General features: G+C 50.1%; 1 long non-coding RNA gene across 3 annotated transcripts; it reads left to right on the top strand.

The window, feature by feature from the left end:
* On the top strand, nt 1-25,669 carry LOC102166710. 3 transcript variants are annotated; one of them, XR_001304774.2, is made up of 5 exons: nt 1-531; nt 2,078-2,185; nt 6,040-6,110; nt 22,325-22,582; nt 25,036-25,669. It is a non-coding gene; the product is annotated as an uncharacterized LOC102166710 (long non-coding RNA). The 3 variants fall into 3 exon arrangements; XR_299561.3 differs by lacking the exon at nt 25,036-25,669 and having other exon boundaries at nt 22,325-23,263; XR_001304776.2 differs by lacking the exon at nt 25,036-25,669 and having other exon boundaries at nt 2,075-2,185; nt 22,325-23,263.

Genomic DNA, 25,669 nt, shown 5'->3' with positions numbered 1-25,669 from the left:
TGGTGACGTCACCCGCCCTGCCGGGCTTGGCGCCGGCCGAGCCAAAGGGGAAGACGTCATCGGCCTCTGAGTGGGGTCCGCTGGCTGCGCTCTGGCTCGGGTCCCATCCCCCGCCGGGCCGTCCGGCCTGCGCCTGGCGCGTCCCCGGGGAGCTGGCCCGAGCTACTCTCCGGGACCGGCAGGGAGGAGAGAGGAAGGGCGCGCGAGCAGCTGAAGGCTGACCTCGGTGTTGAGAGCGGCTGGGAGATCAGGCCGCATGCCACCGGCCTCCGCCTCCCTTCCCCCCGCCCTGTGCCCCTTCCCCGCGCCCCCTCCGCCGCAGAGCAGAACGGAAAGGGGTTTCCTGCGTTTTTGCAGAGATGTGGGCCCCTTTCTCTCATTTCCTCATCCCCAACAGGCGAGGAAACAGGTTCTCAAGGAGAGGCTATTTACTTGCCCAGCATCACGCTGCTGGGGGTCGAGGGACAGAGAGGAGCCTGAAATGAAGGTTGGAGGAAAATTAACGAGTTTGTCCAGCCAAGAACAACCGGGGTGAGTTGGGGTGGAGGTGTTCAGGGAAATATTTTCCTACTCCCCAGACTACTCTCCTGTTACTTAAAAATAAAATGTACATTTAACAAGTAAAATGCCTTCCAGTCAAACCCAAGAGGAAAAAGGTCTTTCTCAGTCATGTGCTTGCCCAGACCATTGTGAACTAAGAAAGGTTAGAAGATTTCAGAGGGCTGAAATCCTGGTCGGGGGGGTCGTAAAGTCAGGTCGAGGACTGCGGGGTTCCGTGTTAAGGGAGGCGGACCCCCCCCCCAGCGCGGCTCGACAGCGCCCTCCCGAGGCCGCCAGACATGTTTTGGGTCACGTTTACTTAAAGACAGTTGTAGCCACTCCATCTCTTTATTCCCCAAATGTGCACTGATTGAGCACCTAACTCTGCCCTGGGCTGGGAGCCTCCAGCTGGGAACAGGAGTCAGGAACAGGAGCCGGGCCCAGCCCCCACGCCCTGGTTCTCGCCACTAATATGGGCTTAACTCGAAATCCCCATCCTGGGTGCTCTAAGAGGATTACCAGGACCTGGACGCGCATTTGGGGAGACCCGCATGCGGTTACCCTCGTCCTGGGCTACCGAGTGACAACCCCCACCCCCCACCTCAGGCGGCAGAGCCTCCTTCGGGCGGCACCGATGTGCTAGGTACACAAACATAAACATTGCGCCACCGGGCTGGATTGCCTGGTCAGGAACATTCTGTGGTTTCCTACCCCTCCTCCCGGGGAGGTGGGGGCGGGGATTTCACGGCCACCCTATGTCGTTGATCGCGGATTGTATCACCGGGGGAAACTTCTGCATTTGTCTCGCTTAGCTTGTGTTCTCACAGGCTCAAGCTTTCTGTCTACATTTTAGAAAAGTAAGGGCTTTTTTTTTTTTTTTTTTAAAGGGCGTTTTCTACCTTCAAATGAACATTGGCTGAGGACAGCAAAAAGGTCCTCAGATAAGGTCAACACCCTCCTTGTATCTTTTTTTAAAAACGAAAAAAAAAATATTTGTTTGTACTACTTATTCAGCTGAGGAACTCATATTTCATGCATTGAATCATAAAATGTTACAGCCTCTGACTTTTCCCAGCATACCAACTTGACCTGCCCCAATTTTGGCTTTTTTTTTTTAATTTTTGAAATGTTTTAATTTTTTACCAAGAACATTCATTATACCTTCGCCTACGCATTAAAACACACACACACACACACACACACACAGCCTTTTTGTTAATACAAATATTACAGCGATGAGGGGCACAGTCTGGCCCTGGAGTCTGGTGTCTGCTGAGCTCTGCGGGTTTCTCCTTTCTGTCCCTTTCTGGAAAGAGCAGAACTGAAAGCCCATGCTGTCATGTTGCTTCTGGGTGATCCTAGATGAATCTCTTCCCCTACTGAGCCTCTAACCTCATCTGTACAATGGGTTTTTCAGCCGCCTACTTTGTGGATGGTTTGCGGCCCAAGTTAGAGAAGGGGAGTGTAAGGAACCCAGGCCCTACCCATCCCTTCTCATTACAATTCACTAAGTCTCTGGTTTTCCTCTCCCCAGCAGGGCAGTTCTTTTATTATCAAGCTTCTATGTGTTTCAAGATCTAGCACCAGAACCTGGGGAGGTCACAAGATGCCAGTAGGTGTGGTTGGTACAGAGGTCCAGCTCAGGGTAAGTTCCCTCCTTGAGACCAATCAACACATTATAGCTCAGGCTAGGGGGTCTGGTGGTAAAGCTGTACCCACCCAGGCCCCCAGTCCAAGGAGTAGAAATACTTTTTCTGGCTGGACGTGGAGCCAGAGAGAGACCCAGAGAAATCTGGCCCCGGGTGACTACAGAAGCAGCAAGGGGCTGGAACTGTGGGCCTCGTGTGCAGAGGGGCATGAAAAAGCATCAATCAAAGGATGTTGATTCAGAAGAGAGAACCTGGAAGTTCCCATTGTGGTGCAGTGGAAACAATCCTATTAGGAACCATGAGCTTGGGTGTTCTATCCCTGGCCTCGCTCAGTGGGTTAAGGATCTGATCCGGCATTGATGTGACCTGTGGAGTAGGTTGCAGACACGGCTTGGATCTGATGTGGCTGTGACTGTGGCTGTGGCGTAGGCCGGCACCTGTAGCTCCGATTGGACCCCTAGCCTGGAGACCTCCATATGCCACGTGAGCGGCCCTAAAGAGCAAAAAAACAAAAAAACAAAAAAAAAAAGAAGAGAGAACCTGGCCTTTCTGACTTGGGCTCCTCCTGATTTTAGATGTGCTGAGGGACAAACCTGGAGCCAGTATGGGGTAGTAGGAAGGCCTGACCTGGGCTCCCCACCCTTAATCTATGGCCTTGCCCTCTTGTGTCCCCAGTCCCTCCTTCTGTGATGGAGATAAGAACATGTACTTCTAGAAGGTCCTTGGTGGCTCAGGGGGTTAAGATCCTAATGTTGCCACTGCCCTGTTGCAGGTTCGATCCCTGGCCCTGGAACATCCACATGCCATAGGCATGGCCAAAAAAATACAAAACAACCCATGTACGACTAAGGGCTGTGAAGGGGAAAGAGTGTAGCCAGCGCTGGCATTGCCCTACAATGCCTATCTGAATCCTGCCCTCGAAGTTGACGTTGACTTTGGACCTATCCTGGGGTCATAGGAGGAGAAATAAAGGGTGGCATTCCCATCTATGACAGTCAGAAAGGCCCAAGATCACTGTCTGCTCTGTAACCTTGGGCAAGTGGCTTAACATTTCTGAGCCTCAGTTTCCCCATTTGTAAGCTGGGAATGCTATCCACCTCGGACAAAATAGGACCATGTGTTAGAAAGGGCCTGATGGGGGTCACATCTGGAGGGGCTGCTCTCAGGAGAGGGAGCTGGCTCTCATCATTCCTGTTCTCTTCTAGAATCCACAGCTCTTTTACGGTCTCCCCTGCGCTGTAGGGCAGCTTCTCCCTTTGCTCAGTACCCTTCCAAACTCCCCCCATCCCACCAAATCCTAAGCTTTGGCCCGCCCCCACCTGCCACCGCGCTTCCACCTGGTCCTGCCCCTCCACTTGGCCCCGCCCCTCCACCTGGCCCCGCCCTCACTCTCTCTCTTGTTCTCTAGGCAAACCCTGTGGACGTGTGTTTCTCAACCTTTCCCACCTCTGCACCCTTGCTCACGCTTTGCTCACACTGCTCTCTTCCCCCTCCCCCACCCAATGCTGTCCCCTCTGGGCTCCCAGTCCCAGGCCAAAGTGCCATCTCCATGAAACCTTTGGTCTCACCAACTTCTGTCCCTGGGCTCTGGAGGACTTTGTCCCAACTTTCTGATTGTGTAAATACCTCTTAGATCCTTATCTTACCCTCCCTGAGTTACTTGAGGGCAGGGAGTATGTTTTTCTCATCTTTGACCTCCCCACCCTACTGTCTTCATACAGCACCTGGCACAGAGTTGGTCTACAGGTTTGTGGCGTGGTGGAAGAATTTTTTTTTTTTTTTTTTTTTTTTGTCTTTTGTCTTTTTAGGGCTGTACCCTCGGCATGTGGAGTTTCCCAGGCTAGGGGTCCAATCGGAGCTGTAGCCAGCAGCCTACACCACAGCCACAGCAACACGGATCCTTAACCCACTGAGCGAGGCCAGGGATCGAACCTGTGTCCTCATGGTTCCTAGTCGGATTTGTTTCTGAGGTGCCACGATGGTGACTCTTAAGGGTTTTTTTAAGGTATTGTTGAAAAGTCTAAGACGTCTAAGAAATGGCCATTTAGGAAGCCTGTCCTCTGTGCCTGCTGAATTACAGCTATCAGCTCATGAACTAATCAGTGATCCCGAGATGTGGCGGTTATCCCCATCTTACAGGCAAGGAGACAGCAGAGAGGAGAAGGTGCCCAGGGTGACACAGCTGGTTATCATCAGATGCAGATCCAAACCCTGGGCCTGTCTGATGGAGATATGGAGGCAGACCCAGGCATCCCGCCATTCAAACCCTAGTCTATTAAGGCCTCCCTGCCCGTTGCGAGTCTGTCCCAGGCAGCTCTCAGCTGAAGCCTCAGCTTAGTGAGCGGAGGGGTCCCTGGTACCAGCCCTGGAGGGAGCCTGAGCCTCCTGCAACCCCCGACGGCCTCTCTGAAGTCCCTCAGTGCTTGGGATTTGGGGCAGTGCCTTGGCCCATCCTGAGGGCCTGGCAAGGGGTGACCTCACCCTCCACACCCAGGCAGTTAGGACAGAACCAGCTGCTGTTGCTCAATCCTTACAAACAGAGCTCCACGGTCAGGACCGGGAGGGCCCATGACAATGTATCATCTCAGCCAGCCCCCTCATTTGGGAGACAAGGACCCAGAGAGGTTAGGCAACCTATCCAAAGTCACACCGTGTCCAGAACATTCTAAATCTGGTCAGCATTGTGTGAACCCTGTGTGCAAACCCTCAAGTGCTTATCTCTGGAGGATGGGATTACTTTCATTTTCTTCTTTATAACACTGTATGATTTGAATTTTTCAACACAAATGTGGAACTTTTGTAATCAGGGAGAAAAGCTGAAAACATTGAAAAGGCAACCATATTTAGGGTAAACCATATTTACCCTATTTAGGGTGGTTGGTTACAGAGTTTGACTGCCTGGGTTGGAGTCCCAGCTTGACCACCCATCAGCTGTGTGTCCTTGGACAAGTTACTTTACCTCTCTGAGTCTCAGTTTCCTCGTGTATAAAACGAAGAAAATAATAGCATCTCTCTTCTGAGGGTGATATGAAGATCTTTTGAGACAGAGGTCAGCAAACTACAGCCCATGAGCCAAATCTAGCCCACCTCCCCGCCACGATGGGAACACCAGATTTTTTTTTTTTTTTTTTTTTTTTTTTTTGTCTTTTTGCCTTTTCTAGGGCTGCTCCCAGGGCACATGGAGGTTCCCAGGCTAGGGGTCGAATCGGAGCTGTAGCCGCCGGCCTACACCGCAGCTCACGGCAACGCCGGATCCTTAACCCACTGAGCAAGACCAGGGATCGAACCCACAACCTCATGGTTCCTAGTCGGATTCGTTAACCACTGCGCCACGACGAGAACTCCACCTCCCTCTTTTTGTACAACTCAGGAGCAAATGTATTTTTCCATGTGCATCTGCAGCACATGGAAGTTCCTGGGCTAGGGGTTGAATTGGAGCTATAGCTGCCAGCTTACACCACAGCTGCAGCAACACCAGCTCCAAACCGTGTCTGCCACCTACACAGCAGCTCATGGCAACACCAGATCCTTAACCCACTGAGTGAAGCCAGGGATCAAACCTGCATCCCCATGGATACTGGTGAGGTTTGTTACCACTGAGCCACAGTGGAAACTCCTGGTTTTGACATTTTAAATGGTTGGGGGAAAAGCAGAAGAAAATGAATATTTTTATGCCCTAGGAAAGTTGTATGAAATTCAGATTTTCCTGTCCTTAAATAAAGTTTTATTGAAATGCAACCATACACATTGGTACTAGCCTCTGTGGCTGCTTTCACATTACAGCAGGAGGTAAGTAGGTAAGACACTGCCTGGTTCACGAAGCCTAAAATATTTACTCTCTCCTTTATAGGAAATATATTTTTTTAAGGGCTGATATGAGATCATGGATGAAAAGCACTTTAGAACAATGCCTGGCACAGGGTAAGTGTTCAGTGAATTTGGTTATTGTTAATATATGGACATTTTTAAAGTCTTCTTTTTCCAGGATGTGTTTAAAAGCAGTCATTGCTTTTATAATGTATTTCATTGAGCCTAAGGCACATTTTTCATATCTTAACATTCCTCAGAGTGAAATATGACATACAGAGGCACAGCATAGTTAATTGACATAGTTAATTGCCAGCATTTCTCTTTCTTTTCTTTTTTTGTTTTAGAGCCTCACCCATGGCAAAGGGAGGGTCCCAGGCTAGGGTTCAAATCAGAGCTACAGCTGCCGGCCTACACCACAGCCACAGTAACACAGGATCCGAGCCGCCTCTGTGACCTATTCCACAGCCATAGCAACGCCAGATCTGAGCCGCATCTGCCACCTACACCACAGCTCACAGCAACTCCGGATTCTTAATGCACTGAGCGAGGCCAGGGATCGAACCTGCATCTTTATGGTTACTAGTCAGGTTCGTTACCACTGAACCACAAGGGGAACCCCCATTTCTCTTTCTTACTGGTACATAAATCAATGGGGGGGGTCTCAGAATTGCTGCTCACTTAGATCCAGTAGGTACAGTGAAGTACAAATGTTTAAGGTAGACAGGAGTTAAAACACTGCAGTCATTCCATCATCAGTCATGCTGGCAGGGAGACCGACTTGTCAACAGACAAGTACAACCCCGGTGCTAAATGTCAGGGTGGAAATCAGAAAGTCCAGAAAAGGGGCCCTCCCCCAACTGGAAGAGGGTTAGGAGGGAAAGATGCCCAGAGAAGGTGATGTGTCCCCGGAGACTAAGGCTGTTGTGGGATAGAAATGCCTGAGAGGTGGGCCTCGTTTATCTACCAATCTACCACTTTGCCCCCTAGAGCCTCAGTTTTCTCCCTTAAAAAATGGGTACAATAATAACCCCAGGAGACCAACTGCTAGGTTTGCCATAGGGAGAGCCCATCGTGGCTCAGTGGAAACAAATCTGACTAGTATCCATGAGAACACAGGTTCGATCCCTGGCCTCGCTCAGTGGGTTACGGTTCCGGCATTGCTGTGAGCTGTGGTGTAGGTTGCAGGCGCGGATTGGATCTTGAGTTGCTCTGGCTGTGGTGTAGGCCGGCAGCTATAGCCCCAATTCAGCCCCTAGCCCGGGAACCTCCTTATGCTGTGGGTGCAGCCCTAAAAAGACAAAAAAAAAAAAAAAAAAAAAAAAAGAATGCTCCCCAGGGCTGCCCATTTCTGTTTCTCCACTGCCTTGGGAACAGGGACATGGTTTCTCGCTTTTCTCGGTCCCCAGCACAGACCTCAAGGCAGGTTTGTTGGATAAACACCCCCAGATGAGCCCAGGAGCCCAGGAGCGGAACCAGGAAGTAGCAGAGCCTCTATGACTCAGACCAGCCCATCCCTGAACCAAGGGCACAGCCTGCCAGCACGGCCCCGAGCCCCGCCCCACCGCCAGGGGAGCTGACGCCACAGTGACAAGTGACAGCTTTCTGTTGTTAGTTAATTTTTTTTAGACGGAGTATGAATTGAGACATAATTTCCTTTTCATAATTAGAAAACGCTAATTAACGTTGGATGGAGCAAATGAGGTCACCGTTTGTCTATTCCCGACTCTCCCCTGAAGGAAAGCGCAAGAAAAGTTACCAGGGTGTGCTCAGAATCCTAGCTGAAGGCTCAGAAATCATGCACACCGATGTTTGCCTTTGTGGGTGGGCTGTTTGGGGGACAGTCTTTATTAATAATAGCCAATCTCTGCTGGGCGCGTGCTGTGACCCTGGCCCTTTGGTATACAAAGTTTCCGCCTAGACCGTGACATTAGTCCCAGGAGGCAGGTACTGTTACCAAACCCCACATGAAGAGGTTCGGGAAGGGAATCCAGAAAAGCTAACTAACTGGTCCAAAGGCGCACAGCAAGTCCGAAGTGGGCACGGCGGGGGCTGGGCACTCCCTCCCTCCCTCCCTCTGTTTTCTTAAGTCCTTTGTCCTTATCTCGCCACAGCACACAGCCAGCAGGAGGGTGGCGTGTTGCATCACTTCATTGTCTATCTGGGGGGACGATAACTTTTGAGGGGCTGCTTCCAGCTTCCAAAGGAAGGGGAAAAGGAAATAGGCCCCAAACTCAGGCTTTCTGCCTGGGCCTCCCTGACTCACTGAGCCACACTGCACAAATGATTCATTCACTGGCCTCAACCTCAGCGGGTTTGGCCACCCCCTGAGAGTGAAGTCACACCTCCAGCTTTCCAAGGCAGTCATTGGCTCGCTCCTCCAACTTCGGGCAGGCCAGAAACCGGCCTGGCTGGGCTTGCTTGGGGTCAGGAAAGCACACAAATGCTTGTCGATGTCCTGAAGTCATGGCTGGGCAGCTCACGTCCAGCCGAAGGGATCCTCCAAGGCGCCTGCTGTAGATTGCTAGGGCTGTCACAACAAAGTACCACAAGCTGAGTGGCCTAATTACAGCAGAGCCTGATTGTCTCACGGCTCTAGAAGCCAGAGGTCCAAGAGCGAGGTATTGGCAAGCTTAGTTCCTGCTGAGGGCTGTGAGGGAGCATCTGTTCCAGGCCTCTCTCTTCGGTTCTGGTGGCTTCTGGCAATCCTTGGTGCCTCTTGGCCTGCAGAGGCACCACCCTGATCTCTGCCTTCATCTTCACCAGTCATATCAGGTTGGGTCCCACCCTAATGACCTCATTTTAACTTGATTACCTTTGTAAAGACCCTGTTTCCAAATAAGGTCACATTCTGAGGTACTTGAAGGTTAGGATTTAAGCCTATCTTTTGGGGGAACCTATTTCAATGCCTAACAGAGCCCCAGAGCTAGCCCCCTAATAATGACATATTCAGTACTGTAAAGATGTCCATTTGGCCCAGGTGAATCGATCCATTTAACATGATCCTCATGAAAATACCGAGGGTGAATTGGTTTTGTTTTTTGGTTTTTTTCCTTGGCGTTGTCTTAGACAAGTTGATTCTAAAGTTAATATGAAATAATAACGAAGAATGGCCAGGAAGAAGTTCCCACTGTGGCACAACAGGATCGGCAGCATCTCTAGGGCACTGGCCTGTGATCCCTGGCCCGGCACCGTGGGTTAAGGATCCAGTGGTGTTGAAGCTATGGCATAGGTCACAGCTGCGGCTCAGATCTGCTCCCTGGCCAGGAACTCCTTATGCTGTGGGGCAACCAAAAAAGAAAAAAAAAAAAAGAATGGCCAGAAAAACTGAAAAAGAAGGACTGTAGGGTGGGGATAAGCCCTACCAGATGTTAAAACATATCATAAAGGCCCAGCAATTAAAACTACCCTCCCTAAGTGTAGTTAGGAACATGACTAGCCAGACAGACAGACCAATGGAACAGAATAGAAAGTCCAGAAATGTGCCCCAGTACCTATGGAAATTTGACGAATGACAAAAGTAAGCATCTCAAATCACTGGGACATGATGGGCTTTTTTATTGTTTATTTATTTATTTATTTATTTATTTTTATTTTTTTTTGGTCTTTTTGCCTTTTCTAGGTTCGCTCCCACAGCATATGGAGGTTCCCAGGCTAGGGGTCGAATTGGAGCTGTAGCCACTAGCCTACACCACAGCTACAGCAATGCGGGATCCGAGCCACCTCTACAACCTACATCACAGCCCACTGCAACGCCGGATCCTTAACCCACTGAGCGAGGCCAGGGATCGAACCCACAACCTCACGGTTCCCAATCAGATTCGCTAACCACTGAGCCATGACAGGAACTGTGGACTTTTTAAAATAAGTGATCTTGGGACAGCTGGATGGTCATTTGGAAAAAAGGTAAAAGTGTGCCCATACCTGCCATTTATTCAGCAAACACCTGAATAAATACAAAATGGACCAGAGATTCAGGTTTTTCACATGAAACCTTACAACTTGTAGAAGAAAACATGAGGGGATTTCTTTATAACCTAGGAGTGAGGAAAGCCTTTCAATTTAGGGCTCAAAATCCAGGAACAATAAAACAAAAACAAACAAAAAAACTTGATAAATTCAACTACATAAAAATTAAAGCTCGGAGTTCCCATTGTGGCTCATTGGGTTAAGAACCTGACTAGTATCCATGAGGATGTGGGTTCCATCCCTGACCTCACTCAGTGGTTAAAGGATCTGGCGTTGCTGCAAGCTTCGGCGTAGGTCGAAGATGTGGCTCAGATCTATGTTGCTGTGGCTGTGGCATAGGCTGGTAGCTGTGCTCTGATTTGACCCCTAGCCTGGGAACTTCCATATGCCTCAGGTGTGGACCTAAAAAAAGAAAAATTATTATTTTTTTGGGGAGGGGGCACCCTTGGCACACAGAAGTTCCTGGGCCAGGGATCAGACCTGTAACACAGCAGTAACTGGAGCCATAGCAGTGACAATGCTGGATCCTTGACTGCTAGGCCACCAGAGAACTCCAAAGCTAAATTTTTTTTGGGGGGGTCTTTTTGCCATTTCTTGGGCCGCTCCTGCGGCATATGGAGGTTCCCAGGCTAGGGGTCTAATCAGAGCTATAGCCGCCGGCCTACGCTAGAGCCACAGCAACACGGGATCCGAGCCGAATCTGCAACCTACACCACAGCTCACAGCAACGCCGGATCCTTAACCCACTGAGCAAGGCCAGGGATCGAACCCGCAATCTCATGGTTCCTAGTCAGATTCATTAACCACTGAGCCACGATGGGAACTCCATCCAAAGCTAAATTTTTAAAAAGCTTTTTATGGCAAAAAGACAAACAAATACACAAGCAAAGTTTAAAAAAAGAAAAAAAAAAAGAGCAAATGGGAGATATATTAGTAGCATGGAGACTAAGGCTAATTCCATCAGTACTTAAGGCGTACTTAAAAATAGAGATTAAAAAACCCAAAAATATGATTTAAAAATGGACAAAAGCCACAAGCATATAGTTCACAGAAAAATGGCTGCAGAAGGCCCCTGGACCTGTGAGAAGATACTCCTTTGTAATCGTAATAAGAGGCAAGAAAATTCTGACTACACTGAGAGACTCTCATCCTTCAGGTTGGCAGAAATCCAAAAATTTGATGGTACCCTCTGCTGAAGAGAAGTTTGCATATTGATTGGATGTTCACTGGTATTACAGGAGTGTTAACTTTCATGGTTGCTTAGGAGAATGTCTGGTTCTTAAGAGATGTGCGCTGAAGTATTTGGCAGCAAACGGTCGTGACGTTAGCAACTTGCTTTAAGTGTTCAAAAGAAAACACATAGGAGTTCTCTCGTGGCACAGAGGATTAAGGATCTGGCATTGTCACTGCTGTGGCTCAGGTTCGATCTCTGGCCTAGGAGCTTCTACATGCTGTGGAGGCGGCAAAAAAAATTAAAATTAAAATTTTAAAAATGCATCGTTTATGAAAAAGAAAGAAAGGGAGTTCCTGTCATGGCTGAGCAGAAACGAATCTGACTAGTAACCATTAGGACGCAGGTTCGATCCCTGGCCTGCTCGGTGGGTTAAGGATCTGGCTGTGGGACAGGCCAGTGGCTACAGCTCCGATTTGACCCCTAGTCTGGGAACTTTCATATGCTGCGGGTGTGGCCATAAAAAGACCAAAAAAAAAAAAAAAAAAAAAAAAGAATAGAAAGAAGGAGGGAGGGAGGAAAAGAAGGAAAGAGAGGAAGGAGGAAATACACACACAGTAGCTAAATTAAATGTGGCACAACGTGAACAATTGTGGAGTCTGTGTGGTGGGTGTGCGGCTGTTCATGGATGACGTTCCTTCAACTTGGATGCTGAAATTTGTCATAATAACATATGAGGTCCAGTCACGTGGCCTTAAGGTGAATTCTGGGTGAGAGCAAAGCTGTCAGTGGAGGCAGCTAGCTCAGCGGAGACAGCAATAGTGGTTAACATGATCCAAAACTTACTGTGGCACCAGGCGCTGTTTCCACAGCCAGTCATTCATCTTTACCCTCCCCATTTACAGACCATGAAATCAAGGCCCCAGCATCTGCCAAATCCACAGCCATTGTACTCTCCCAGCTCTGCCCATTGATTTTAGTCAGAGCCAGTCCCTGAGAACCACTAATAGAATTTGAATAAACAGCCTTAAATGGAACTAAGGTATCAAATTGGACCTTTTTCTTTTTTCTTTTTCTTTTTCTTCTTTTTCTTTTTTTTTTGGCTGCACCCACAGCAGACAGAAGTTCCTAAGCCAGGGATCAAACCCACGCCATGGCAGCAGCCAGAGCCATAGCAGTGACAATGCCAGCTCCTTAACCTGCTGTACCACAAGGCACCTATGGACCCTTTTTTTGTTTGTTTTAGGACCACACCTGAGGCATAAGGAGGTTCCCAGGCTAGGGGTCGAATCAGAGCTGTACCCCTGGCCTACACCACAACCACAGCAATGCCAGATTCGAGCCGCATCTGCAACCTACACCACAGCTCATGGCAACACCAGATCCTTAACCCACTGAGCAAAGCCAGGGATCGAACCCTCATCCTCATGGATACCAGTCAGATTCGTTTCTGCTGAGCCAGGACAAGAACTCCTCTGGACTGTTATTTCACTTGATGAACCATAATCCAGGGGGGTGGCAGGGATCTTCCTGATGCCTCTCGTAAGCAGTAATTGTTTATAAGGACTAATGTTCTGTTCTCTAATTTAGACTCAATAATTTCAGACTCAAGGAGCGAGAATGAGGAGATTGTAATAAAGTAATTGTACATTCAATCTAATGATTCACCTAGCAACCCTTCAGTGGAAGGTATTCTTCAAATCCAGAAGTGCTCATAAAAGAGAACTTACAATTACAACGAAATTGAGTCACTTTCAAAGTGTATTTAACACTGTAGACTGCTTGCATCAATTAAAAATTGAAAGGATTTGGAGTTCCCATCCTGGCACAGTGGTTAATGAATCCCACTAGGAACCATGAGGTTGCGGGTTAGATCCCTGGCCTCGCTCAGTGGGTTAAGGATTCAGCGTTGCCGTGAGCTGTGGTGTGGGTCACAGACGTGGCTCAGATCCCGCGTTGCTGTGGCTCTGGCATAGGCCGGTGGCTATAGCTCCAATTAGACCCCTAGCCTGGGAACCTCCACATGCCAAGGGAGCGGCTCTAGAAAAGATAAATAAATAAATAAAAATGAAAAGGATTCATGGTTTCAGGAAAAACTGTGCAGTCCTGCCTCAGTATCTGGGTTCAAATCCCAGCTCTGTCCATAACCTCAAAGGGCAGTGCCGGGGGCAAGTCCCATATCCTCCTTTGCCCCAGTTTCCTCATCTCCAGAGTGGAGGTGACTGTGGTCCTCCTCCAAAGCTAAGCGACGGGATGTGCAGTCTGAAGGGACCTGCAGGTTTGAGATGCTTCCCATCCGTGCTCCTGCGGAGCCACCTTGATGAGAACCTGCGCTGATGGCTCCACCCATGATGGCTCCATCCGTAGTGAGACTCTTAACTCACTGTCTTTTGGGGGCCTGGTTCAGGTTCACTCTAATGCAAAGACAGCAGGAAGGGGACCCAGGATTGCCTGACACCTTAGTCAGGGGTTCTTTCCACTGCAGCCCCCACCCTCTGGGATAACCCTAGCCCACCCCCAGTCCTAGTTCTGGGCCAAGCCCCAGATAAGGGAGGAAGTGTAAACACACCTTTAAACCACTCTGTAGGGCCAGAGAGCAAACCCAAGCCTCCGCAGCAGCTCAAGCTGCTGCAGTTGGATTTTTAACCCACTGTGCCACAGTGGAACCCCCCTGAAAGACTTAATTTCATTCTTTCTTTTTTTCTTCCTTTTTAAGACAATTTAAAAATAACAATACTCTCCAAACTGATCTGTAGACTCAACATAATCCTCATCAGAATTATAGCAGGCTTTCTCCCCTCACCACCAGAAATTGGCAAACTGGTCCTAAAATTTATATGGTAATGAAAAACACCTAGGCTAGCCAAAACATTTTTGAAGGAATTCCCATCGTGGCTCAGCAGTTAACGAACCTGATTAGCATCCATGAGGACGTGGGTTTAATCCCTGGCCTGGCTCAGTGGGTTAAGGGTCCAGCATCGCCATGAGCTGTGGTGTAGGTCGCAGAGCTCGGATCTAGCGTTGCTGTGGCTGTGGCGTAGGCCAGGAGCTGCAGCCCTAATTCGACCCCTAGCCCGGGAACCTCCATATGACATGGGTGTGGCCCTGAAAAAAAAAAAAAGACAAAACATTCTTGAAAAAGAAGAACAAAGTTGTAGGACCTTCACTTCTTGATTTCAAGACTCACTCTAAAGCTACAGTTGTCAAGACAGTGTGGTACTAGCATATAGGTCAATGGAACAGAATTGAGAGGCCAGAAATAAACCTTTCTATTTACTGTGAATTGATTTTTGACAATACCAAGGCAGTTCATTGGAGGAAAGGATAGCCTGTTTAACAAACATAGCTGGACCATTGGCTGTCCCTCTGCTTGCTAAAGGAACAGCTTAGACCCGACCTCATGCTATATATAAAAATTAACTCAAAATGGATCATTGACTTAAATGTAAGAGCTAAAACCATACAACTTTTAAAAGAATACATGGGGGGAAAAAATCTTCAAAACTTTGTGTCAGGGAGTTTCTGTCATGGCATAGTAGAAACAAATCTGACTAGGAACCATGAGGCTGCGGGTTCAATCCGGCCTCCCTCAGTGGGTTAAGGATCTGGCATTGCCATGAGCTGTGGTGTAGGTCACAGACGAGGCTCAGATCTGATGTTGCTGTGGCTGTAGTGCAGGCCCGCAGCTGTAGCTCTGATTGGACCCTTAGCCTGGGAACCTCCACATGCCGCAGGCGTGCCCCTAAAAAAAAAAAAAAAGAAAAAAGGCAAAAAAAAAAATCTAAACCTTTGTATCGGGCAGAGCTTTCTTAGCATGGTTTATAAACTAAAAAACAACAAGCTGAAATTCATCAAGATTAAATTTTTTTGTGCTTAAGAACCACCATTAAGAAAATGAAACAATAGGAGTTCCCTGGTGGCTCAGTGGGTTAGGGATCTGGCATTGTCACTGCTGTGGCTTAGGTCAATGCTGTGGCACAGGTTCAGTCCCTGACTTGGGAGCTTGTGCATGCCATGGGTGTGGAAACAAAGAAAGAAAATGAAACCATAAACAATAGGCTAGGACAAAATATTTGCAAAGCCAAATCTCAGAAGGGACTTGTGTCCAGTATTTACAAAGAACTTCTACAGCTCAGTAATAAGAAAACAACCCAATCGAAAGATTAGCAAATGATATGAACAGACCGTTCTCCAAAGAAGATATACCAATGGCTAATGAGCACATAAACAGATGCTCGACGTCATTAGTCCTGAAGGAAATGCAAATGTCAAGCGAGATCGATATCACGCCCACTAGAGTGGCTCTAATCAAAATGACAGATAATAACAAATGCTAACTAAGAACATTTGCGGCGAAGCAGAACCCTCATACCTTGCAGGTGGGAGTATAAAACGGGGTGGCATCTTTGGAAAATCGTTTGATGGTTCCTCAGAAAGTTAAATATAAACTCACCACATGACCCAGTAATTTCACTCCCAGGTATCCACCTAAGAGAAATGAAAACAGGTCCCCGGAAAGATGTGTGAGTCAGCGTTCACAGCAGCATTATTCATAATAGCCCAAAACTGGAAACAACCTAAATGTCCATCCACTGATGAACGAAATGAATAGATGAAATGTGGTCCATCCATACATCAGACCTAGTCAGCAAAAAAAGGAGCCGCCTCATGGCAGCTGCTGCCATGCGGCCGAACCTCAAAGATGTTGTGGTAAATGAAAGAGGCCAGACATGAGAGACGACAGAGTGTGTGAGTCCTCTTGTATGAAATGGCCAGAAAAGGCAACTTGATGGAGACAGGGAGTCGATTAGTGATTGTGTAGGGCTGGGTGGGAACAGGGATTACCTGTAAATCAGCATGAGGGAGAGGTCTGATGGGGCCAGGGCGGTGAGGGTGTTAACAAGAATGTTCTAAAATTGATTTATGGGGATGGTTGCACCACTTCATAAAATTACCCAAAAAGCACTGAATTGTATATTTAAATATTATGATACTTAACATGTACCCCCAATAAAACTATGTTATTATTTTTATTTATTTACTTTGTCTTTTAGGGCTGCACAGGCAGCATATGGAGGTTCCCAGGCTAGGGGTCCAATCGGAGCTGTAGCCACTGGCCTACTCCAGAGCCACAGCAACACCGGATCTGAGCTGCGTCTGTGACCTACACCACAGCTCATGGCAACACCAGATCCCTACCCACTGAGCGAGGCCAGGGATCGAACCCTCATCCTCATGAATGCTAGTCAGGTTCGTTAACCACTGAGCCACAACAGGAACGCCAAAACCATTTTTTTTTTTTTTTAAAGCTTCAGTCTGGAATTCCTGCTGTGGCTCAGCGGGTTAAGAACCTGACTAATATCCATGAGGATTCAGGTTCAATCCTTGGCCTCACTCAGCCGGTTAAGGATCCGCCGTTGCCACGAGCTGTGGTGTAGGTTGCAGATGTTCCTTGGATCTGGCGTGGCTGTGGCTGTGGCCTTGGTCGGCAGCTGCAGCTCCGATTCAACCCCTGGCCTTGGAACTTCCATATGCCACAGGTATGGCCCAAAAAAGAAAGAAAGGAAGGAAGGGACCTTCAGTTCAAGATTCAGGTTGAGATTTCGTTTACACCAGCCCAGGTCGTGATAGGCTAACAGGTGCCATCCTTTAGGCACAGGACACTGTAGATCATAACCCGATAGCACGGCCCCAGTGTTGGTTTACACAGTGGGCTCTTCACTTGGGTGAAGGACAGACCCCAGTGGGTATTCTCAGCATCTTAGAACCAAATCCAGCTTGTATGGGACTCAACAGGCTTGCCAAGGTAATGGAAAAGTGTGCCTGGAAAGGCAGAGCCAAGCAGAAAGATCCCGCCAGTGATGTCTTGGAGATCTCCATGAGTGTGAGAATAAAAGAAAAAGGAACTTATAGCGTGGCCAAGATAGAATGCATTTCATACAGTGTGATCTTATCCTACCCCTGAGAGAAGAAAAGCCCACCCAGATGTGAATGAAGTGAGGGAGCAATTTATTCTTTCTTTTAAAAATTGGCAGAGACTGGATAGAGTTCCCTGTGCTATACGGCAGGACCTCATTGCTTATCCATTTTAAATGGAATAGTTTGCATCTACTCTGCTGTGGAACAGAGATTGACACAACATTGTCAATCACCTGTAGTCTAATTAAAATTAAAAAGTTGGGGCATTCCCGTCGTGGCTCAGTGGTTAATGAGTCCCACTAGGAACCATGAGGTTTCAGGTTCGATCCCTGGCCTTGCTCAGTGGGTTAAGGATTCAGCGTTGCCGTGAGCTGTGGTGTGGGTCGCAGACGTGGCTCAGATCCCAAGTTGCTGTGGCTCTGGTGTAGGCCGGCGACTACAGCTCCGATTCGACCCCTAGCCTGGGGCACCTCCATATGCCGTGGGAGCAGCCCTAGAAAAGGCAAAAAGACCAAAAAAAAAAAAAAACCTAAAAAGTTGGCAGAGAAGAGAAAGTCAGAGGAAGAGCTAAGGGAAATGGAAACCTTGCTTGGGGAAGCTGATGTATCTGGATGATAAAATATGAAGAAAGGAATGGAAGGGGGAGGGAGGGGCAAGAGGAGGAGGAGGAAGGAGGCAGGGTGGCCTTGCAGCGCCGGGGCTGCGAGGCTGCGGGCTGAGCAATGACGGGGAGGATGTGTGTCAACAGGGTAATAATAGGACTCACTTTACTTGGGAGCGTGAGAATGAGATGAGCTCACAGTGCAGAGTCGCGGTACAGGGACACAGGGTAAGCACCCAACGCACTAGTTAGTGTCACAATCACCGTTCCATCCCCCAGTACTGCTGAAGTACACACTCTCTCAAGGTCACAGCCATCCCTCTCATGACCTTTGGGGAGCCAGGCCAAGCAAGCACTGCCCTTCAAGGGAAGCCTGGGGGCTGGTGGTCAGCTCCTGGAGGGCAGGGCTCCCGTGACCATGCCACTTACCACCTCAACCCCCGTGGTCTCTGAACCTCTGTCCCTCACCTGGAAATGGGAGCATAGCAGCCACACCTCCTTGGGTCACCAAGGGGACAGAGTAGGGCAGAGCCAGCGAAGCGCTCACAGGGACACCTATTCAGGGTCCTTTATTTGGGGGATATTTACTGACATGCACCACAGGCCACACCAGCCGGGTGGTTGGGGACTCAAGGTGAACAAGACATACCTCTCCAGACCACACACACACACACACACACACACACACGTCTACACAGAGACAGAGACATATATACATAGAAAAATACAGAGACACAAACACACACAGACACATGTACAAATAGTCATCTATACACGGAGATGCACTTGCAGACACAGACACACACACACACCATTAATAAACTCCAGTTGTCAAAGCCCAAATTCCAGAAGGAGGGTAAATGTTTGTAAAATTCTTTCTGTGGAAATGAACACTGTAGGTGACCCTCGGGCTTTCTTGTTCGGGGATAAACAGGGGAGGCTCTTCACAGGACAGACTGTCACAGGACAAACAGCATCTTCCCCTTGCTGATGGACAGCTTGCTTTGACTAACAGACAAGTAAACCTCCAACCCATCCAGGTCCTAGCGCTGGCAAAGTGATCATCCCAAAGAGAAAGCGACATTATGACAGAATGGTGAAGTAAAGGGCTATTTCTCAGACTTAAAAACAAAATTTTTTTGTTTTTTTCATTTTCCCAGACAGAAAACAGCACTGTCAGATTTAAAAGCAGAGACTCCTAGCCTCACGAGCTGCCACCCCACAGAGCACTCGGTGGGCTGGTCTCTGCCCCCCAGTGCCCGGCGGGGGGAGGGGGGCAGATCCGGGTTTTCAGCCCTGGCTCCACACTGGACCAGCCCATCCCAGCTTCGATCCTGACGCCTGGGTCCCATTCCCAGCTTTTCCAAGTAACCTCAGCATGGGGGCTTGAAAAATCTTCCCAAGGGGGAGTTCCCACTATGGCTCAATGGTCATGAACCTGACTTGTATGCATGAGGATACGGGTTCAATCTCTGGCCTTGCTCAGTGGTTAAGGATCTGGCATCGCTGTGAGCTGGGGTGTGGGTCACAGACGCGACTTGGATCCCACAGTGCTGTGGCTGTGGTGTCGGCCGGCAGCTGCAGCTCTGATTCAACCCTTAGCCTGGGAACTTCCACATGCTGTGGGTTCAGCCCTTAAAAAAATGTATATGTATTTTAAAAAAAAAAAAGTCTTCCCAAGGGTTCCAGTGTCTAGCCAGGGCTGAAAAATTGCTGACCTAAAGGATTGTCTTTAACATCTAGCATCTGTGGTTGAGGGAAAAAAGCAATTGTAGCTTAGTAGGTGCTCAGTATATGTTTGTTCAATGACTGATGTATATGGAGTGACTTTTTGGCTATTTTTTTTCCCCCAAGGACAATGGGGTGGGGGGAGCTGTAATCAATCACATAGGACAGAGCTGGTGGGGCTCCAGCCAAACACACACAGGGTCCTTCTAGGGCGTGGATAGAGTCGGCGGGGGCAGGGTGGCACTTTTACTTTTCAGAGTGTGTGCTTCTCAGGCACTGACATTTTTCTCTCCAAACCGGCATGTGTCATTTTTTAAAATTCATGATAAAGAGAAGGATTTGCCAGCTGTTGAAGAGGCCACGCATTGAGCTTCTTTCGCTTCCCTTTTCTTTACCTATTCAGGGGCCCGGAAACACCCATAAATAGCCAGTGGGAAGGAAAGGTCAAGGTGAGGCTGAGTCAGTGAGCCCGAGCCAGCTGGGGCCGAGCTGCCCAGCCCGCCAAAATCCCTTCAAAAGTCCCTGGGCCCCTTCCAGGCCAGCAGCTGGGCCCCCAGAGGGTCAGGGTAGCCCAGGAGCAGGGAGTCAATGGAGCAGGCCCTGGGGGCCAGGGGGAAAGTGGTCCTGAGCCCGCCAGCCCTCAGGAGTCCAGCCTTGGGGCTCCACTGGGTCACAGTCCTGGTGACCTCACTCTGACACAGCCACCTGGACCTGCCTGTGGGCATTTCAGAGAAAACTCCCGACAGGGGGCAGAGAGCCCACTAAGGGCCCAGTTGGCTAACGCAACGCCACACAGCGCTCTGTGAGGGCCCTGCAGGATCCCCAGCTGCTGCTGAGGGTATGGAGGCCAGGCTGAGGGGCCACGCAGGCTCCTGCGGTTCAGGACCCCAGGCATCCGGTGGCCCACAAAGCCGAGCTGTGATCAGCCCCAACCCACCCTGTCCCAGGGGTTCTGCCTGGTGGTGGTCGCTCTGCTAGACCAGCAGCCAGGAGCTGTGGTAATGTCTGTGACCTAAGTGAGACCCCAAAATCCTGCCCCCCATCCAGGAGACCTAAAGCACTGAGAAATCCCAGCCCCAACCATAAGAATGTCAAGGTCCTGGAATCCCCTGGTAGCTCAGTGGGTTAAGGATCCGGCATTGTCAGTGCTGTGGCATGGGTTTGATCCCTGGGCCAAGAACTTCCGTATGTCAAAGGCATGGCTGGAAAAAAAAAAAGAATGCCAAGGTCCCATCACTTGTTTCCCCATCTGTAAGGATAGGAAACAGCATCACTGAGACACCTGCTCCGTGCCAGCTGCTCAGAAAAATTAAGGCTTCATCTGCCTCCCAGGTGGCAGTGCTATAATTTGCTCCATTTACAGTCAAGAAAACGGGGGCTCAGAGTCATTTGGGCTCAGAACTGTGTCTCCAAACAAGAGACAGAGCCAGGCTAGCACTCAAGACCCCTGTCCCCAGAAGGCAGGCCCCACAGTACCCTTGGAGGACCTGAATGGTGACAGGGACAGAGGGCTTTCTCCTCAGCCCTGGCCACCTCATCCCAGGCCTCGGCCTCAGGCATCTACCAGGAAGCCAAGAGAAGGATCTGGATGGAGGCAGATCACAGCCAGCCTCAGCCTTGAAGACCAAGAGCGTGGCCTGGGCCAGCCTGGGCGGGAGGCTGGGCCCCTGGAGAGCCAGCTCTGGGCCAGGAGCCAGGCTGACCTCCGGCCCTTAGGCCGGGACAAGTCTGTCCCTTCCCGCCTCCCTCTTCCTTAGAAGTCTTCTCAGCCCTGAACTCTCTGCAGGTGCTGCTGCTATGCCAGCAACCTGCTTAACCCCCCATCTCCCAGGCCTCCTTTCTGGAACCCAGAGGGGAAGGGTCACAGGAGGCAGAGCCTTAGAGTTCAAGGGGAAAATGGCACACCTCTGGGACCCTCCAGAGTCCCATCTCTGCTTCACCTGTTACTAAGGGGCCTTAGAGACTTGGCCCTTCTGTGCCTTGGTTTCTTTTTTTTTTTTTTTCAGGGCCACTCCTATGGCATCTGGAGGTTCCCAGGCCAGGGGTCAAATCGGAGCTACAGCTGCTGGCCTACACCACAGCCACAGCAATGCGGGATCCGTGAGATCCCAGAGTTGAGAATCTTGCAAAGCAGCAGAAAGTGTGACCTGGGCATGAGGCATGGTACATTAGAGCAGTGGGCTGTGTGGAGGGTCACAGTTCTGGCCCCACAGCCTAGGTTCTAGACCTCTCCACCATGGACTAGCTGGGGCTCTTGAACCTGTGTCTTAGCCTCTCTGTGCCTTGGCTTGCTGGAGTCAGAGAACACTCACCCCCTAGGGCTGCCACGAAGATTTCCTTTTTGGCTGCCCCTACGCCCTGCAGCTGTGGCAACGCCTGATCCTTTAACCCACTGTGACTGGCTGGGGATCGAACCTGCATCCTGGTGCTGCAGAGATGCCGCCAATCTTGTTGCACCACAGCAGGCAGTCCGCCATAAAGATTTCTGAGATGCTCACACTTGACCCAGGGCCTGGTCCACAGACGCAGGCACCAAGTCGTGGCCATTGTTATTGTCTAGCACCGTTGTCTCTGAGCCACACGTGTGACCTGCACACCCTCATGGCTTCTAGATTGCTTCCAAAAGCAGGGCTGTCACCTTCCTGGACTCCTTGGGATGGAGCTTTCAGAAAGGTGTGGGCCTTTCCTAGAGAGACCCTGCGGCCCGTGAGTCCTCCACTCTAAACGGCCCCCTTCTGCTGGGTGAAGTGGGGTCAGCCAAGAGCCCTTGTCAAGGAAAATGAGCTTGCAGGGACCTCAGGCCGGGTGTTTCTCTCCCCTGGGCCTCCACATCCTCTGTGGTAAAATAAGCAGTGATCTGTAAGAAGATCGTGATCTCGGGCCGCAGTGCCTTTGACAGTTAAGGCTCCAGGGTTCTATTTTTGTCTTCTCTGTTAATAGCATCATCATCCCGCCATGACTGGCATTGATTGAACACCTGTCATACGCCAGAAACTAAACGCAGGGGTGGATGCCACGGCAGCTATCAGTCCTTGAACGCTGTGATGCACCAGCTACACACACGCCACCAAATCTCTCATTTACATCTCACAGCAACCTGACCAGGCTCACCAGAAGGATGAGCGAGTAAGTTCCACGGGATGCTCTGGCCTCATTCTGCTGGGATCTGAACCCAAGGGCCAGGCTCGTCGTCACAAGGTGAGGCCCAAGTCTCCACCGGCCTGTGAAGTGGGAATTATTATCTCCATTACATTGATTTGAAAGAAAACCCAACAACCTGGGGCCCAGAAAAGGGCAGTGAGTCAGCCTGCATCACTCTGTTTGAGACGCTGGCCTCTGAGGATATCCTGCTTCTCCCTGCTTTTATCCCGATGGTCTGAGCCGAGGCTCTAAAGAAACGCACTGGGACTTTGGGACCCGCAGTCCCCACTCAGAGTTCCGGTCCAGTTACTCTGGGCCCACAGCTGAGCTCCAGATAACTGAGGGTCCAGCCTTTGGCAGGACGCCTGACCTCCAGATGACTGGGGTCCCAGCATGGAACAAAGACGGGAGTCAAAGAAGAGGCTGGCACCCCACCCATGGCGGGGCTCCTCAGTGAAACTCGGGGAGGGCATTTCTCGCCAAGGAGCAGGGCACAGGCTCCTCGTTCCACTTTCATCCTCTCTTCTTTATGGCCCAGCACCACTTTGTCAGCTCAATATGATGCTCTTCGTTTTGTAGGAAAGTGACCTCATATGGTTTATCTAAGCAAGGAAGCACTGACTGGTGTCCCAGGCAAATTGTATCAACCAGGATACTTTTTAAAAATTCTAGCGGGGAATTGCCATTGTGGCTCAGTGGTAATGAACCAGACTAGTAGTATCCATGGGTCTGCAGTTTCAATCCCTGGCTCCCTCAGTGGGTCAAGGATCCGGCGTTGCCGTGACCTGTCGTGTAGGCCACAGACGCGGCTCGGATCCCACGTGCTTATGGCTGTGGTGCAGGCCGGCAGCTGCAGCTCCAGTTTGACTCTAAGCCTGGAAGCTCCATAGGCCTCAGGTGTGGCCCTTAAAAGAAAAAAAGCAAATAAAATAAAATAAAATTCCAGTCGATTTCGGAGGATAGGTTGTTTTCCCACTTTGGGGAAGAGCCTTTGGAGGTGTGGGCTTCGGCCCTGCCCCCTGCCAGGCAGAGAGAGGGCATGGGGGGGGGCTGGCTGCAGCTTCTAATTCTCCCTCCCTGAGATGAATTCCCTTTCAGTGGCCACCACGGAACAATGACAGCTTAGTTCCTCTTGTCAGTCCTCCCTTTGCATACTCACCTTTTTCCCCCCAAGAGCCAAGGAAAGAGGAATTGGCTGCCTGATTGATGTCTGAAGGCCGAGGCGAAGTGAAAATGGGAGCAGCCCTGAGGAGGGGGGTGACTCATTCCCTGACCAAGGGACAAGGCCAGCCAGGGCAGAGGGGACCTTGGGAAGACCTGGGCTTTTGTTCCCTCTGGGAGCAAAATGAATCACCGATCCCACCTAAGTCACACTGGCCAGTCCCAAACTTTCCCGGGTAGAACCAGTGAGAGCCTCCAAGATGAGTCAGGTGGGGCCCTATCAATGGGCACAAAGGCCAAGGCCGTGCTCTTCCTTATTCTTCACGTTCACCTTGGCCCTTGAAAGAGGTTGGTAATCCTTGGGGCACATCGGAATCTGGCTCCAGAAAAGGAAGGTCGGCCACAATGCCTCCAGGGAGACCGGCCAGCAAGGTGGTGACCACCTGCTCTGGGCTGGCTGTCTGGACATCGTGCAGGTCTGCTCACTTGTTCGCTGACTCGGGCAGGAGCATTGACTGGACGTCCCGCAGGTGCAGGGCATTCTGCAGGTTCTCCTTGCTCCAGACCCCGCGGAGTGTGATGCTCGTGCACAGATGGGGAAACCGAGGCCCTCAGCAAGGAGCCCACCCCAGAGCCGTCTGACTCTGGACCTTGCTTCTTCTGATCCTGTGTCTCCGGAGACCTGGTCTTCCTCAGTGGGCCACGAATGTCTGTTTCACATGTCACCACCTGAGTTGATCCAGAAGAGCCTAGAAAGCCCAAGCCTTTTCTCCACGAAGCAGCCTGGGTTATTTTCAGAGGAGGAGCCTGCCCCAAGGAGCAGCAGAACTCCAGGCTTGTCCTCTGGGGCCTCAGCATTCCAGAGACCAGATGTGCGAGCCTGACGTCACTCACCGAGTCGTGGCCCCACTCCAGGCTGCGCTCCACTGGCTTGTGACCCCGGCTCCTCCACGATCTCCTCCTCCCTTTCCTCAGCTTGAAAGAGACGGAGTGGTGCTGGCAGCTGCTTCTCAGCATCTGGCGGAACATTCTGCCCCATCGCTGAGGGCCTCTCACTCCCCAGCCATCCCTGGGGATGGCCGATGACTCATATTTCCATTTACAGTGCGGGGCCAGGCCCCAGATCTTTCCATGACCACCAGGACGGGCCATATGGCGTTGGTTTAAGGACATGAGCATGTCATCAGACAGGCCTGAGTTCAAGTCCTCCTCCTGCTGTTTGATGGCTGTGTGATTTCAGAGAGTGGACTTACTCTCTCTGAGCCTCTTTCCCCTTATGTAAATGCAAACTATGGCTAACAGCTCTGATATTTTCCTTATTGAAAAAGCCTCTTGGCTTTTGCTTGCAGCTCTGAAAAATGAACCATGCCAATCTATCTTTCGACTCCTGGCAATCAACCCGAGCCGTAGCAGTGACAACACCAGATCCTTAACCCACTGAGCTCCCAGGTAACCCCAGGTTCGTTTTTTTTTTTTTTTAATTGAAGTATAGTTGATTTACAATGTTGTGTTTCTTTTTTTATATACTCACCATTCATAAGCCAAGGAAAGAGGAGGCTGCTATTTGGTTTTTTGACCTGGAGATTGGCACCTGCCATCGGCCTCTAGATGGATTGAATCCTGAGCCAGTGCAGCTGCCGCCCCCAGCGCCCCCTGAAAGCAGCTCAGGGCGGAGGAGTGAGGCGCTCTGTGTTCTGGGAAAAACTGACAGAACAGGTCTTCTGATAATTAGATATTTTCAGGAAAAGGCTTTATGAGCCCAGTTCTTGCATCGCCTTGTATTTTAGAAGAGCACTAAAATCCTTCATGGTGACGTCTGCTCCTCGTGACTAGCAATGACCTTCGTGCAACTAGCAGCCACCTTCTGTAAAAATGTGTACATGGTTGTGTGTACCTCACGCTTCACCAAAATCGTTTTTTTCCTTTTTTGGCTTTTTAGGGCCACACCTGCGGCCTATGAAGGTTCCCAGGCTGGGGGTCCAA

Source organism: Sus scrofa, chromosome 16 (assembly GCF_000003025.6).
Source record: "Sus scrofa isolate TJ Tabasco breed Duroc chromosome 16, Sscrofa11.1, whole genome shotgun sequence".
NCBI lineage: Eukaryota > Metazoa > Chordata > Mammalia > Artiodactyla > Suidae > Sus > Sus scrofa.
The sequence above is the reverse complement of the archived record's forward strand: the minus strand, read 5'-3'. Positions and strand labels throughout refer to the sequence as shown.